Genomic DNA, 17,780 nt, shown 5'->3' on the forward strand with positions numbered 1-17,780 from the left:
ACAGACAGACAGACAGACAGATAGATACAGACAGACAGACAGACAGATAGATACAGACAGACAGACAGACAGATAGATAATGTAATTGTAAAAATGTTATTTAGAACAACGGTGTTGCAAAAATAAAATGGTTTACCGTTTAATATCTGAAAAGTCTGTTAATATGAAATTCTTAAGAACTGCTTCATAAGTTTCATAAGACAGGTGTTTATTGTTGGCCAATCTTTCATGGCCTATTCCAGATGGTGAATGTACACCAACATTAAAAGCAACAGCCAGTGAGAGGTAATATTATGTATAACTGGCACCTGTTGTTCAGATCTCTTGTTCCTGCGTCCTTCTTAACGAACAAAAACCTGGAGGTCAGATGCTGGATCAGCACAGCCAGGAACAGCATCAGCCAGAAGGGCCTTCAGAAGAGAACATGAGAGTGAGAAGCATCTTAAGAGGCACTTCTCTAAATGCTGGGCTTCATGGCTCATGAGGAGAGATGACTGATAGGAGGCTTTAGCTGAGATTCGGGGTCACGGGGTCACGACCCTGCAGCCACGCTCATCATCTAAAGTGAGGAGAGCCAAGCCACTCACCACATGCTGCCGATAATGTGGAACAGCATGAGATTGGTGCCATACAGGATGGGGATGATGACGAGGAAGACAGCGAACAGAATGCAGATGAAGAACACCAGAGTCTGGATCACCATGCCTGGACACAGACACAATCACACATGCAGGAGTAACGAAATATGCTCATAATCACCTTTGCACTTGAAAAAACTAAAACAAAACATAAATAACATTATATTATTTAATGAGTTAAAAAAACAATGAATGAAATAATGAAATTAAAAGAAAATAATAAAAATAATTAATAAAAATAAATACATTTATATATAATATACATTTATTTATTTATTTAAATAAAATAAAAAACACAAAACACACCAAATTTATTTTCTTAATACATGTTTCTGGTCTTTTTTTAAACTGTAAATATTATATTTTTTTTAAATAGAAAAAACAAATAAACCCTTAAACAATAAACATGAAAAAATATATTCATAGAAACAGAAAAAAGAAAAGAAAACAACAATATAATTAATAAATAAAAAAAGAAATTATTTATTTACTTGTTTATCCAACCGGTTTACCTTACCTCTTAAATATTCCTAAAAGTTCAGTGCACATTATTCTACAGAATTTTTTTCATCAAAACATAACAACTTGCTCCATCTATGATGGATTTCTATTGTCTGCTAATGAACTAATTATAAATAATATATTTAATATAGATATAAAATAGAATGAAAACAAAAAATGTATAAAATAAAATAAAAAATGTATATAAAAGAAATAAAGTACATTTATTTAATAAAAACAGCACAAAATCCACCTTATTTATTTTCTAAATAAATGTTCCTGGTGCACATTATTCTAAAGATTACAAAAAAAATAAAAAATAAAAATATATAATAACTTTCTCTATTCATGAAACATACAAATCTAAAATAATTTATATCTAAAAAACAAAATGAAAGATCCATGCTGTGCTGTAAATCAATTAGCAATCATAAACACTATTTTGACATTAGAAACAACTGTAGTATTTCCTGTCCATTTCTCACTTCAAATCCTGTTTATAAAACTGACCTCGCAAACCTACTCCGCATAATAACCTGGGATATTAAAAAGTGTTTTAACATCTCAAATGCATGATCAGAGAATCAGGATGTGACATCTGCGTATCGGCATGCATGTGACAGTGGTGAAGCAGGTGAAGAGCAGTTTTAGCCGCTTTATCTGACTTGAGTGTGTGGCTGTTAGTGTCACCTGTGCTGGACCATGGACCTCATGAGCATGAGCAGGTTGAGCAGGCAGGACAGGGTCACCGCTGACACATAGCAAACTGAAACACACACAATCACACGAGCCAGAAAGGTCACTGTCAGATGCACAAACACACTCTCACAGCCTCAGCACTTTTTCCCACTGACTGATTGGAAAACGAGTCCTGCTACAGTTCAGCGGTCGGCTTTGCTGACTGCTCCATTATTCATCTGCTGATTTACATGAGTATTTAAAGCTGAGTGAAAGTGGATGCGTGCGATTCGGGCTCTGCACTGATGCATGCAAACCTCCAGCAGTCTGAATCAACGCAAGCTCACATTTGCATGGCTTACATTAGCTTATCAGAGAGCATCATTAAAGCTGATCTAGCCAACTGCACGGATCCAAATGACTCCATATTGACTTTCTTACTGTTATTACTCTGTCTATATTGAAATGGTTTAAGTGTTGTTTATATGAATACCACCTTGAAGAAAGATTTCAAAGCTAATCTCTAAGCCCACATCTAATCTACACACGTTTTTGTGCTAATTATTGAGGAGAATCAGCAGATTTCAGTGTAATGGCTTTAAAAAAAAAAAAAGTATGAATCTGTTTAGGCTTATATTTACTGAAGTCTGTTGATGTACCAACTGTAAATTATAATAATACATTTTAACAATATATTTTAAATAAGATTATTATAATATAACAATATATTTTAATTTATAAATAAAAATAAATGAACATCAAAATAATTAATAAATAAACAAATATAAAATATAAAATAATATAATATATATTTAACAGAACAAACTCCTATTTACTTTCTTAATAAATATTCCTCATATCATCAATGCACATTATTCTAAAGAAATTGTATTTATTTATTCATTTATTTTAATTACAACATAATAAACTCCATCTATGATGGATTTTAAGGGAAACGTCCAGAAGAAGAAAAAAATCCAGAATGATCTTGAACTGTTAAAAATTCATAAAAAAAAAAAAAATAATAATTTTGGTCACTTCAAATGTTGTTTGTTGTTGTACACAAACTATCGTAAGTGTTAAAAAAAAAAACATTTCAGATTGTCTTTCTCACACTTTTACACTTCAATGCAAAGAGTTATGCAGTGAGAATGAGGGGCTTCTCGAACAGAAGGGTCTCGCATGCCATACAGAGAGGAAATGTGCTCTCACCGAGACAGATGAAGGCAGCCTGGTAGCTGGTGAAGCCCATCCAGCAGACCAGCGCAGGCCGGGACGGTCTAATGCTCCTGTGGCAGTTATACACAGTAAAGATGTCTCCTCTGTACAGTCCCTTCAGATTAGACCTGAGGGAACACAGATACAGCGGCTGCAGAAATACAGGGAATAGGGGCGTCTCTTTATGAAGAAGAAACTGAGACGGAATTGCAGGTCACAGAGTCAAACTGCCATTAATGCCATTTAAAAACTCAATTTGAAAAGTCATTATTTTTAATCTGCTATTCCTGACTGGAATATCTAATTATATCTAACCTAATTATCTCATTAGCTTAGAAAATGATTTTCCCCCCCTGTTTCACCTCCAGCTAGCTGTTATTGATAATAGAGGCAGTCAGTTATGATAAAGATAATTTTCCCCCCCTATAATAACAAAATTTAAATTTTAAAATTAAAATAAAAACAGAAAATATTAAAATTTAAACTAATTAAATTTGAAATACTTAAAATAACTACAACTAAAACTGAAATCAAAATATTTATTAAGAACCATATAGACATTTAAAAAATGACAAAAACACAACACCCTTGTGAAAAAGAATATTTTCAATATATATTTCTGTTTTTTAAATATAGAAATATACATATTGAATATATTGTATTTTCAATATATATATATATATATATATTTCTAAATTCTAATATTGTAAATATTTTGGGCAGATTTTCAAAAAGTGTAGTTACGGAAATAATATACTTTAAAAGAATATACTTAAGTCTGAACTGTATGTAATGTTTTCCGACACATAATTGTGTTATTTACAATGAAATGAAAATTTATTATAGTTTAAATCTATTTTAAATGTAATGAGTTGAACTTTAAAGTTATTTTTTGACCCACTTAAGTAGAACTTAAGCACATCTTTATGTGTAATTTCATAAATACTTAGATTGTGTTTGAAATATGGTTAAAGTGTACAGCCGAATGAACTGACAAGCATTTATGGTCAACTAAAGTTGTTGTTTGTGTTTTTGTTGTTGCCATGTATTTACATATAATTGTATATTTTATTATATAAAATTACAATCATGTATTTAAATACAATATAAATCTAATTACACATTTGTAACGATGAAGTAGCAATTTAGTACATTTAAAATATATTTACTCAAATTATGTTAGTTGGTCAACACATCAAAATATGTGTACTTTAAAGCAATGATTTAAAACTTAAAATTATTACAAAGTGCACTTTCTAAGTGTGCTTAAGTGTGTTAAAAACAGTAATGTAAGTGTCTCTCTTTAAGTACAGCTTTTAAAAAAAAATACTTTTAAGATTTGATACTTAAATATTTTTAAGAAGTACACTACAAGAGCACATTCAATACAATTAAGTACACTTCTTTTTTTTTGGCGTTTGAATCGGACTGAATTTCTGGAGGCTTTTGTGGCCACAGATTAATGTGGGCCTAAGTTAGTGTGGCCACCGTCCCAAAAAATTGTGAGCTTTGTCCAGCATTCACTATATTTGGCAGACCGAATAGGTCATGTACAGTAAATTACAGTGTAGCACTCGATTTTGGGCAAATTGAGTCCCGGTCACAATTAACAAAGCTTATTGGCGATTTAAAATGTTATCATCTAACATGGCAAATAGGCTTTCCAACTAACGTAAATTGAGATTTACATAGTATAATAGTAGCAAAATTGATTTCTCTCAGACGTATTGCACATTGTCCCATAAAATCACATCTATGTCCTGCAACAGAACAACCCAAGTATAAGAAGTATGAGAATGGCAACTGACTCACTTTCCACACACCACAGATAGTACACTACAATCCTGACCACCTCCTGACGGTCATCTGACAGGATGATATTGAAACCGGCCAACAGGAAGGCGATGTTTTCGTCCACTCCTCTACGGACGATGTGTAGGGTGGGCAGCACGCCTGAGACCAGTAAGAGCGCCATCTAAGAGATTCAAAAGAATGGAAAATGCCTTGAAAAACTAACATGCTACTTTAGTTAAAAGCACATTAATTAATACTTTTAGACCGAAATAACGCTAAAAAGGGCTCGTTTGTTCAAGCGTTTACCTGATAAAGAGCAATGAACGCCACAACCACAGAGATCGCTAGTTTCAAAGGGAACCTAAAAACTGAGGGAAAAGAAATAAAATTACAGTAAATTAATACAAGCACTACCGTTAAAAAGTTTGGGGTTGGTAAGTCTCTTTTGCTCACCAAGGCTGCTTTTATTTGATCAAAATCTACAGTAAAAATGTGAGATATTATTACTGTTTGAAAGCAACTGTTTTCTATTTCAATATATCTTAAAATGTCATTTATTTCTGTGATGCAAAGCTGAATTTTCATCATCATTACTCCAGTCTTCAGTGTCACATGATCCTCCAGAAATCATCCTAATACGCTGATTTGCTGCTCAAGAAATATTTATAATTATCAATAACAATATTTATTATCAATATCAGTTTTTTTCTTGACTCTTTGATGAACAGAACGTTTTAAAAGAACAGAATTTTCTAACTTGTGCAACTTTTGAAACGAAAAATTTCTTCACTGTAACTTTCCATCAATTTAATGCATCAATCCATGCTGAATAGAAGAACAAAAATATATAGATAAATAAATCTTACTGATCCCAAACTTTTGGACGGTAGTGTAAATATATTTTTATCCACCTTTTTCTTACCGTAAAAATGGGCCATTTGTAAATTCTATGGGTCTAGCTTCCGGTCTCATCCGCTAATAATAAAATGTATTAAAAACAATTAACATTTAAAATTGATAACATTGATGAAACATGTTGTAAATGAGAAGTTTTTAAATGTGTGACCAGTGGAGCCAACATAAAAACATTTGCAAAAATTCATTCATTTACTTTTCTTTGTACAATCATGTTGTACAAAGGGTCCATATGATCAGCAGCAGCTCTCTGTGAATGTCTTATTATGGGTTACTAGTATAATTTCTGCCATTTTAAGCTTCTCGAACCTTTGGGCTAAGAAATAATGGTGTCGTAAGTGTGCATCACCTGATTTTGGTGGGTTTTTTCTTCTTGAGAATCTTCTTCACATAGTCTCGATAATAACTGCTACTGAGGTCCTGCAAGAAAGTTAAAATAATAATAATAATACAAAAAATAATTACACCAAATCTTCTCAAAATTAAAAACGCTGACTATCATGTAGTGTGACTTGACACAAACTTTGCTTGTCTGAATTATAGATAGTTTCGTTAATTATAAAAAAAAAGATCTAGATTTGTCACATCGTTTACTCGCAGTTTAGATGTGTTATGAAGGGATCGCTCCTCTTATTCCAACCAAACGTATTCGTCATAGCGATTATAGCTGAATAACACTGGCATTGTCTATTTCCTATGGGAAAACAACACACTGTTTGTGTAATGTGCTCTGCGAGTCAAACATAACCCAATCCCACTGAGCTGCTTACAATGATTAGAGCTCTGGAATGCAGCTGCCGAGTTTACAAACTCTCCTCTTGCCTTTCCATGCTCCTAAGTCCCTTCATTATGAATTAACACAGTGGCGCTTAACTGGTGGGCTGTGGCCCAAAAATGGGTCACAGGTCTGTTGTAACACGTCGTCTACAGTACATTAGGGCAAAAACAATGCTAAATACAAATGGATCAATGGTAAATAATGGCAAATAAAGAAAACAAAACATATTTTAAAAACTAGTTTAAAACGCATGTCGAGTATTCATGGTTTAATGTGGCTTTCAAAACTTTAATACCATGTTCAAGAAAAGTTCTAATCTAATGGCCAAGTAAAAATTAATAACATATTTTCTTTACACCTTGACTTGTGAATGTAGTACACATATTAATTATTTTAAAGTTTTATACGTTTTTAAATGTATTTTTCAAGGTACAAATATTATGAATTAATTCCCAAATAATAATTTTTGAGGGAGCTGAACATCATGATGAACACAATTATTTTACAACTTGAACCAACCTTGTTTTTCAAATATTAATAAGCATTAAAGCAGTTACATTAAAGAAATAATAATAAAATATTATGCCTTAATTAGATTAGATTATGCCAGAATTTCATCCTTTAAACATATATTTCTCTACAGTAATCCTTCATATATTAACTTTTTATTTATTATGATATCAGAACATCAGAGACATTGGTTACAAATATCATGAATTATTAATTCATCCTTTTCATTCATTTTTTGGGGAGCTGACATTTTTTTACAACCTGAACTAACCTTTCAAATATTAATAAGTGAAGCAGTCGTGCAGTCTTATATATCTAAATATACATACATACATGCGTGGGTCAAAGAAGAGACGTCCCATTTTAGTGTTCGCATAAAATGAAATTTTCAAAAGTGATTTTATATACATAGAAAGCATATTAAACGCAAGTAAAGTGTGTACTTTAATGTTTCAAATAACTTAAAATGTCAAAATATGGGTGAAATAATGTTTCATCATGCAGTGTAACAGATATATTTATGCAAAAATGAATCGCTGACCTGTGCTTATTAAAACACATAAAAGAAAAGTGATCATACTAATTTTTATTACAATTGATTAAAAGCTTATTGCTGACAAATGGGTAAAAACTTAGTGGTTTAAAGGATAGTGGAAAAGATTATTAAACTTTTTTTTAATAAACTGTATCAAACTTTTTGATGCTTGAAACCCCCTATTAGTCTTTTTTTTAAGAATTTGATCTTTTAATATAGCGTTTTCCCCCCTTTATTACACAATCAGGACAGTTGTATCATCTTGACAGTCTCACCTCAGAGGCGTTGCTTGTCTCTGTGTTCTGTAAGCCTTTGAACAGAAGCAGCGGATACTGGAAACTAAGAAAAGCCAGACAGGCAATCTGAGGAAGGCTGCTGAACAGGGCATAGTACTTATAGATCTGCAGACAAGGAGAAAAACAGACAAATCAATATCAAACAACATCAAATGTTTGCAGTGGTTTGTCTGGCTGTATTCCTGCCAGCCATATTCAATGCAAATCAATCATGAAATTTCACTCAGAATTTATATTACAAACCTAACAAGGCTTTCTTTATTAAGTCCTAAAAATAACTGAATGGCTTTCAGCATGAATCCAGTCAGCCAGTTTGCTCCTTTTGTTTCCTTGCTAGTGTGCAAAATCCATGAAGCAGGCAGTACAATCAAACTAAACTAGAATGTTTTATTTGATTGTGTATTTTGTGTAACATACATTGTACTTTTTCTATAGTTCTGACAGAATCTAAAGTGATTAACTGAAGCAAAGCACCATAGTGAGATCCTGAGAAGCAGAACAAATTGTTTTGAGGTTTGACCATTCATTTAGCAGATGTGAGGACAATGGGAACAAAACGGAGGACTGATGGGATGAGGTTAATGAACAGAAGAATCTGAAAGTCTCATTCAAAGTGGGAGAGTATGCTTATATTTTACAGGTGATGTTTTAGATCCATATATCCATGGTAAGTCGTACCTGTGGCGTTTTGGGACAGTCCACCTTCTGCCAGACCAGAACTCCAAAGTGTGTCCACGACAGCAGGCTGCCCAAGACGTAACCCACCTTGTTATGCAGCGTCCCGCAGGCCAGAAGAGGGTAGTACAACGCGGGGTAGTACAACAGAGCCAGGATCAGCCAGAACTCTACAGACATAAAGAACAGAATAATAAACATCTCTGTGCTCTCAAACTGGATCTAGCCTAAAAGAGCACAGTACTGTCTATATTGGCTTATAAATAGTGATGCGGCCCAGTGGTTAAATGAGGCTGGGAATCGAAAGGTTGTAAGTTCAAACCCTTAATGGTGCAATCTGATGTGACCTTGAGCAAGACACTTATATGAATAAGTCACCTAAAAAACTAAATTTTGAGTGTAAATTGATTTCGATTTGGGCCCGTTTCTCATTTAAAAATATTGAATGGCTTCAGAATAATTGGAATATTGTGTAAAAATCATATGGACTTCTTTTTTTGAACACTGACCAGTGTTGCTTTTTTTAAAGATGATTTTTACTATCAATAATCAAAATACATAACTGATTATAAATTATATAACCCCCCCTAACTGTTCAATAATAATGGTGCTTTTTTAGCCTGACACTCTGAGTCTCTATTTGCTTTCATAATTCTTTAGCATTCCTTCTTTTATTTTCAACGCACAAAATTTCATTTTAGGTGCACTTTTTGTGTTATCCCCTGATTGCAGATTTGCAGGATTGTCTCTGAAGTGTACTCCAAGTTACTTTGAGTAAAATGCTTGCTACTTGACCATAAGATTTTTAAACTATGGAAAGAACAAAAAAGGTCATATGATCCAGAATGAGGAGAATAACAATAGTGACCCATCAACACTAACAGACTTGTGCATCAAAATTCACTTATTAAAGCACCAAACAGTTACATAATGCAAACACAGCCTTGTCCGAGGCCCTGTTTGCTAAAGAAACTAAAAAATGCAGCCGATAATCCAATTACAAAACCCAACTAAGAAGGACTAGCAATTCAGAGGAAGAAAAAAAAAAGATCAGGTAGGGTGCTACTTTTCATCCTCTTGTGTGAACTGAGCCTAGTTTGGATGGTTGCCATCTTGTGAATAGAGAGAGTGTTCATTTGATAGCACCAGTGAAGGGTGAGCCACTATACCCTGTGAGATACCCCTCCAAATTGGCTAATTTCCCACTCTTTGGTGGCCCGAAGTCTTTGATTTACATTATGGTAGAAAAGAATGTGTTTTTTAATCTATAAAGAACTGAATCTTTACAACATTGCCATAATTATCGTCCTTGACCAAACGGGGGTTAAGTGTACAACGATGGCGACTCAAGGTTTGTTCCTTGCGGGAATCGAACCAGCAACCTTCCGTTTGCAACTCCTGAGTCTTAACCACTAGACCACATAATAAAACGAAGCATAAAAACTGAATATAATCACACTATGAATGCATTTCACCACTCCATGAAGCAAGAAATCTAGTCACCGTGCCTTTGTTCACGACGTCTTTAGTGAAAGGAAGTGGATGGTGACTGAGGACCATTGCAAGCAGCTTGCAGAAGAGAACGCCGTACACAGCTACGGCAAGGCCCTTGTGTTGTGTGTGGTCTAAAAAGTTTACTGGGCTGAAGAAAAGAACAGAAAAAACAATTATAAATAACTAGAAAATGAATATGAGAGGGCTTTTGGCCATGCAAAAATCCCTGTCATGATGTGAAACTGGCAAAGGAGCTGCTACATAGTGGCTAAAGTGTTGTGAGATTGATTTTTAGCATGTTGCCATGAGGTTCTGGGTGATGTCAAACTGACCTGAGTAAACCTGTAAGTCCCCTTTGATTGTCACCCAGCTTCTGTCGTCTGGCCAGGATGGCGAGAACCAGCATGACCACCAGCTTTGGACATAAAGAGAGGACAATTTGTCAGTATTACAACCTATATGAACACTGACCAGTGTTGCTTTTTTTAAAGATGATTTTTACTATCAATAATCAAAATACAGAACTGATTATAAATTATATAACCCCCCCTAACTGTTCAATAATAATGGTGCTTTTTTAGCCTGACACTCTGAGTCTCTATTTGCTTTCATAATTCTTTAGCATTCCTTCTTTTATTTTCAACGCACAAAATTTCATTTTAGGTGCACTTTTTGTGTTATCCCCTGATTGCAGATTTGCAGGATTGTCTCTGAAGTGTACTCCAAGTTACTTTGAGTAAAATGCTTGCTACTTGACCATAAGATTTTTAAACTATGGAAAGAACAAAAAAGGTCATATGATCCAGAATGAGGAGAATAACAATAGTGACCCATCAACACTAACAGACTTGTGCGTCAAAACTCACTTATTAAAGCACCAAACAGTTACATAATGCAAACACAGCCTTGTCCGAGGCCCTGTTTGCTAAAGAAACTAAAAAATGCAGCCGATAATCCAATTACAAAACCCAACTAAGAAGGACTAGCAATTCAGAGGAAGAAAAAAAAAAGATCAGGTAGGGTGCTACTTTTCATCCTCTTGTGTGAACTGAGCCTAGTTTGGATGGTTGCCATCTTGTGAATAGAGAGAGTGTTCATTTGATAGCACCAGTGAAGGGTGAGCCACTATACCCTGTGAGATACCCCTCCAAATTGGCTAATTTCCCACTCTTTGGTGGCCCGAAGTCTTTGATTTACATTATGGTAGAAAAGAATGTGTTTTTTAATCTATAAAGAACTGAATCTTTACAACATTGCCATAATTATCGTCCTTGACCAAACGGGGGTTAAGTGTACAACGATGGCGACTCAAGGTTTGTTCCTTGCGGGAATCGAACCAGCAACCTTCCGTTTGCAACTCCTGAGTCTTAACCACTAGACCACATAATAAAACGAAGCATAAAAACTGAATATAATCACACTATGAATGCATTTCACCACTCCATGAAGCAAGAAATCTAGTCACCGTGCCTTTGTTCACGACGTCTTTAGTGAAAGGAAGTGGATGGTGACTGAGGACCATTGCAAGCAGCTTACAGAAGAGAACGCCGTACACAGCTACGGCAAGGCCCTTGTGTTGTGTGTGGTCTAAAAAGTTTACTGGGCTGAAGAAAAGAACAGAAAAAACAATTATAAATAACTAGAAAATGAATATGAGAGTGGTTTTGGCCATGCAAAATCCCTGTCATGATGTGAAACTGGCAAAGGAGCTACTACATAGTGGCTAAAGTGTTGTGAGATTGATTTTTAGCATGTTGCCATGAGGTTCTGGGTGATGTCAAACTGACCTGAGTAAACCTGTAAGTCCCCTCTGATTGTCACCCAGCTTCTGTCGTCTAGCCAGGATGGCGAGAACCAGCATGACCACCAGCTTTGGACATAAAGAGAGGACAATTTGTCAGTATTACAACCTCCCTGACTTCCTCTAAAGGCCCAGCAGAGGCTGGTGCAGCTGGGACTTTGACCCTTTATTAACCCCTTCGGCTTCACAGATTCTCGGTTCAAATGAAACCACAGACCCCTATGAAACAAGGGCAGAACCCATTTCCAAAGACGCTGCCTCTGTTTCTGGTAAGAGTAAGTGCACTATCAGAGAGCACAGGCCTGGGATCAGTGACCTGTAACACTTTTAGGAGTCGTCATGGCCAAAGGTGACATCTGAGTCCACATGGGTCCATCATAGTCAATTAGCATGTGGCTTTTTGTATAAATATCAAAGAAAGGAAAGGACCGGGAAGTCTGGGAGTTACAAGATGAGTGATAACAAATGAGTGTGTTTGAAATGTTTTTCAAACTTTTTATACAAAATTACTATGACAGTGCCATGATATCTGGAGGACATACTATGGTATTTTGCAGTGGTCAAGAATTATAGTTAACTAAAACCATAAACCCCCCAAAACTTTCATTACTTCAAATAAAATAACCTTTAACAGAAATAAAATATTTCAAAAATTATTTTATTTCACCTAGTTGCCAAGTCAATTAAAACGTACATAAAAATTAATAAAAGAAATATATAGAAATATATAGACATACAAAAAAACGAATACAACTACGAAATTAACTAACAAATTCAAAATATTACTAAAAACTATAATAGTATATCAATGATACTAAAATGACACTGGAGACTGGGATTCGTAGATATTGCTATGGGATTTTTCCACATGTCTTAAAATAAAAATGAAGATATATAATAATAATAAATTAAATAATTAATTATTAATTTTATATTTATTTAATGATCCAAAATAAGAACTTTTTTATTTTTTTTTTTTTTTTTAACAAATTATTTACTAAATTCAAAACAATTTGAAAACAGAAACAGTTTATTATCTATTGACATGGCTATTTCTAGATTTTGACCTAAAGGTGCTTCTTAAAATATCCAAATACTGTCTATCAGTACTTTGATATATACCATGGTACTGACTGATTTCAATATTCAAAATATTCAAGATTTCAATATTCAAAAGGCAATACAAAGAAAGAACAGAAGATAAAGACAGAAAAAAGAAAATTGAGAACATAAAGAAACCGGTATGTTTCATCAGAAGGGAACTCACAGATATTGCAGCAATGCATATGTGGAAGAGCCCTTCATCAGCTGTGGGGTCACATGGTGGGATAACTCTGAAAATTTCACAAACACAGAGTATTTATCATAAGCTGGTGCGATCCAGGCCGATTACTCAGTCTGCATGCGCTCCCTTCCTCCCCTCCGTTCCCAAGCAATAGACCATTACTAACAAGAGCACTTCTACTGAACCTCTTCAAGTGCAGATTATTCATTTAAACCCATTGTTGTAGGTAATCTGACTGACGTGAAATGCCAGCACACGACCCCACTCACACTTCTGAGTAATCTGAAATGCTGAGATGGACTTACGGCAACTAAAGGCCATGGTAACAGAAACTCAGAGATGAGTGAATAGATCCTGATTGTGTTTGGTTTAAGGAAGTCTTGGACGAGGCATGTGACGCACTGAAGTAACCCTAGATTCACAGTTTGGTGTTTTGTTACCTAAAATCCAGCCAAAAAGTCTCTTGCATATGTGAAAAGAATCAAAGATGAGATCAAAGTCAAAAAATCTCATCACTTTCAGCAGAAATATAATCAGATATGTTTGCACACCTGTAGACATGGAACCATATAAATGCTTTGGGTAGTGCATTATGGGATGGCAACAGACTAAATGACGAGCAGCAATAAAGATAATATCTAATGAATATATGCTGACCTTAACTATGTTATCTAGCTGAAATCACAGAAGTTCATGTCTAAACCCAGAGAACCCATGAATGCACACTTACCATGTAATATGTTTTTAAATGAAATTAAAATTGTAACAATATAAATACACATTTTAAATATATAATTTTCCATTTTAAAATATATTTTATACATGCGTGTATGTAAGCTGACACATTTAAATATATAAACTATAAAATAATAATTTAACTATATACAGTATAATTATAATATATAATGTGCAGCTACTTATTAAAAATAGCATAACAGTGTATATATGTGTGTGTGTTTTAATATTTGTTACTTATTGTTTGTCAAGTTATAAAATTTATACATTTTACATGTTAAGTTATAATGATGCAAAAACATATTACAAATATAAGTTACTTTTTTCATTTTTTTCCCACTTACAATGAATCACAACAAAGTTGTGATTGATTTTTTAAATTAATATACAAATAAATTTAATACACATTTTAAACATAAAATACATGTGTGTGTGTGTGTGTGTATATTGTAAGATTAAGCTTAAACATTTAAATATAATTAACTATCAAATTAATTCTAAAAACAAAATAGTACATTTAACTATATATAGCAGATATCATGAAAATAATGCAAAAATATATTACAGATCTAAGTGAAATGTTGTCATTCTTTTCCCCCCCCACTTATAATGAATCACAACAAAGTTTTGATTACATTTTTAAATTTACCATAAAGAAACACATTCATAAACACAAATGAAGAGTACTTACTCGACAGGAGGTTTGGTTGGCACTGCATTTTCGTACCATTCCGAGTAGTCGTAGTCTTTCACAGTTTCAGCACTCATGGTGCCAACCTACAGATGAAACAGTAGTTTCAGTGAGCTCTAATAACTTAAAAGCAGCCGAAATCAGTCTTCCGCACTCCTGTGGGACACAAAACGACCTAATCGTTCAATTTTGGAGGGATAAACAAAGTTAAAGTCTCCTTCTCTCCTCCTTTCTTGCTCTCTCGTTCAGATGCCCTGTTACCACTGCGGCTGAGAGCTGTGAGGAGCAATGTGACAGGTCCCTTTCTGTAGCATGCCAACCCAAAACGCCTTTACTTCAGCTTGGATCTCCTTTTCAGATGGGGGATTACCACTTCACTGGAAACCAGGAGAGAGAGCAAAGCAATGGAGAGAGAGGAAGAGGGAAGTTTTTCAGACAGGGGCGGCCGATCTCTCCTGCCACCTGTAGTTCAGAGGGATTAGGTGGACTTCCAAGGGCCGTCCTGTGGCTGGTATTGAGAGTTTGAATGAGCGCTGGACTTATAATACGGAGTCAAAACAGGCTGGACCTGTGTGGGGGCCGAATGCCGACATTCCACTGTGATAACAGGGAAATTCATGTGTGTGAGCACCATTCCAGTTATCAGGTGGAGATTCCCAATGGTGACTCACAGTGTGAGGTATAAGGAAGTCATTTCCATGAACCACACACATGTGAAGAATCAAGTCAGATGCAGTACAGGTTACACTTTCTAAAGTGTTTTTATTTTGTAACAACTGTAGAATTTTATCTTCAAAAGATAAAGTGTTTAAACCATGATTCTAACACAATCACAGATATTCTTAACTTAAACAGTGTTTTTAAGATGCCTAAACCCACTGCGTTGTCATTTTTGTAGATTTCATACCCGAGAACTAATAAGCTGAGATCACATTTATGATATGAATTAACGTACAAACACCAACCAACCAGAACAACCGCATAACAATGCACTAAAAATCACTCAAAACAGCTGGCAACTTGGCAAGGTGTGCTTACAAACACACAGCTTTTCACTTTACAAGATGTTAATTGATGGACTGGAGTGGTGAGGATTATTGTGATGTTTTTATCAGCTGTTTGGACTCTCATTCTGATTTAAGAACATTTTTGGGTGAACTATTCCTTTAAGGTGTATTGCCACACCCACCGAATGACCTCGCCCCCTTCTTTAGTATGAGGGAACATGGAGGCTTTTGCAACCTTCAGTTGCATTGTTGCCCTCATTATGAAGGGATTACAGCCAAAGATGGTTAAGAAAAGTTATAAAAATCCATTCATAAGAATGCCGAGAACTTGGGAAAGGGCAAAAAAATCCAGAGACAAAGCAAAGCAGGATTTACAAATAAAGGTCGCAGAACAAAGAATGCTTTGAAGAGCTTTGATTACATCATGGAAATGTGCCTGAAAGTTTGCTTATATCTGGTTCGGAGAAGGTCAACAGTTAGTTCTATCAAACACCTTTATGTGGAAGGTTCTGACGCATCTAATTTCCAAATAACTGACAATGAATTACTGTATGAAACGTATCTGAGAGATATAAGGCTAACATCTTTCCGATCTTTGACTATCGTATCTTTCCTCTCCAATTTCAAAGAACCCAGTGCAGCCATTCCTAAAAAAGATACAGTGCACCATTCACTGAAGACATGAAACCACGGCTCTATTTTCTTTATTTTCATAATGAGTCAGGCTGACACATGTAGAAGCTTGATCCGTGTAATATCCCTCCAACAGTTATATTCACACCATCTTACACACTGGACTGGTGCTGGCGTAACAAATGACCCCAACAGAATTACATTGTGAATCCCGTCAGTATCACCATTGTGGCTGGCCTTTGAAACGGTGTAGTGTGCTTAGACGATTCATTCTGGCATGGTTAAACCTCAATGGGATCCTGTCAATGTCCACGGGAGCTTTTGACAAGGAGGAAACCGATTAAGCAGGCAACACCATTGAGCACACAGCCCAAGATGGATGCTGCCTGTAATGACTTCTTATGAGCCACCATCACTCATGGGCTCTGGGGACGACCTCCAGTCACCATTTACCAAGAAAACAGTCTCCATGGTGCCGTGCCATTGACAGTAAGGCTTTTAGTGGAGGATAAAGAAGGTCAGGTGACAACAGACACTGCCATTGCATTAGCTGACAATGAATTGCTATATATACATAGTTAATGAATGGAGATGGAGTTAATGAAGATAAAGTATATGAGAAATGAATGATGAAAACTGAAACTGGCACATCTAAACACAAACATTACTCCCATATTCCACGCTGGTAGGTCACATAATATAATAATAATAACAACAATATAGCGAATTTATACTACATTTATACTACATACATTCATACTACATAGAACATACTTTTTCGAGAAGTAATTACTTATTCAAAATGAGTATGTATTCACGAAAGTATGCGATTTTGAACCAGCCAGAATTGATGATATATTCGTTGTATTAAATTAATATGTTTTGTTTTTCATTTACAATAAAACTGGCTATAAACTGGCTGTAACTCAAGAAGTATTAAAGATATCTTAATGCCCTTTTAGATTTTGGGTCTAGTGGTTAGGATTGGGCGCTCTCACCGCCGCGGCAACGACCGTTTCTGGGCAGTCGTGGCCTAATGGTTAGAGAGTAAGACTTGTAACCCAAAGGTCGCAGGTTCAAGTCTCTGTACCTGCAGGGATTGTAGGTGAATAACCAGCGCTCTCTTCCACCCTCGATTGAGGTGAGACCCTTGAGCAAGGCACCGAACCTTCAACTGCTCCCTGGGTGCCACAGCAATATGACTGCCCACTGCTCCGGGTGTGTGTTCACGGTGTGTGTGTGCATGTTTGTTCACTACTCACTGCTGTGTGTGTGCACTTGGATGGGTGAAATGCAGAGCTCAGAATCAGAAAGAGCTTTATTGCCAAGTGTGCTTACCAAGCGGCAACCTCCCGCTCTCTCTCGTGAAGCCAACACGGAAGTGACTTAAACTGTAATTCGTCAACTGGCCGCTAGAGGCTGGCTGCAAAAGGGAGTCAATCCCATAGACTCCCCATATTAAAATGCCCAACTTTACAGCAGAAAAAAACATGTTTACAGCCTGGTTAAAAAAATTATTTTGGTCTATATAGCTAATTTTGCCCTTCATGACAACTGTGAGGGGGGTGAATTTTTTTAATAACTCATCCGTTTAAA

At 35.4% G+C, this 17,780-nt stretch overlaps 1 pseudogene; it reads right to left on the bottom strand.

Moving 5' to 3' along the window:
• The window catches only part of LOC107749606 (stimulated by retinoic acid gene 6 protein homolog), a 28,461-nt pseudogene that overhangs the window by 7,548 nt on the left and 3,133 nt on the right, over window positions 1-17,780 (bottom strand).

Source organism: Sinocyclocheilus rhinocerous, unplaced genomic scaffold (genome assembly GCF_001515625.1).
Source record: "Sinocyclocheilus rhinocerous isolate Xijiao unplaced genomic scaffold, SAMN03320098_v1.1 scaffold2798, whole genome shotgun sequence".
Taxonomy (NCBI): Eukaryota; Metazoa; Chordata; class Actinopteri; order Cypriniformes; family Cyprinidae; genus Sinocyclocheilus; species Sinocyclocheilus rhinocerous.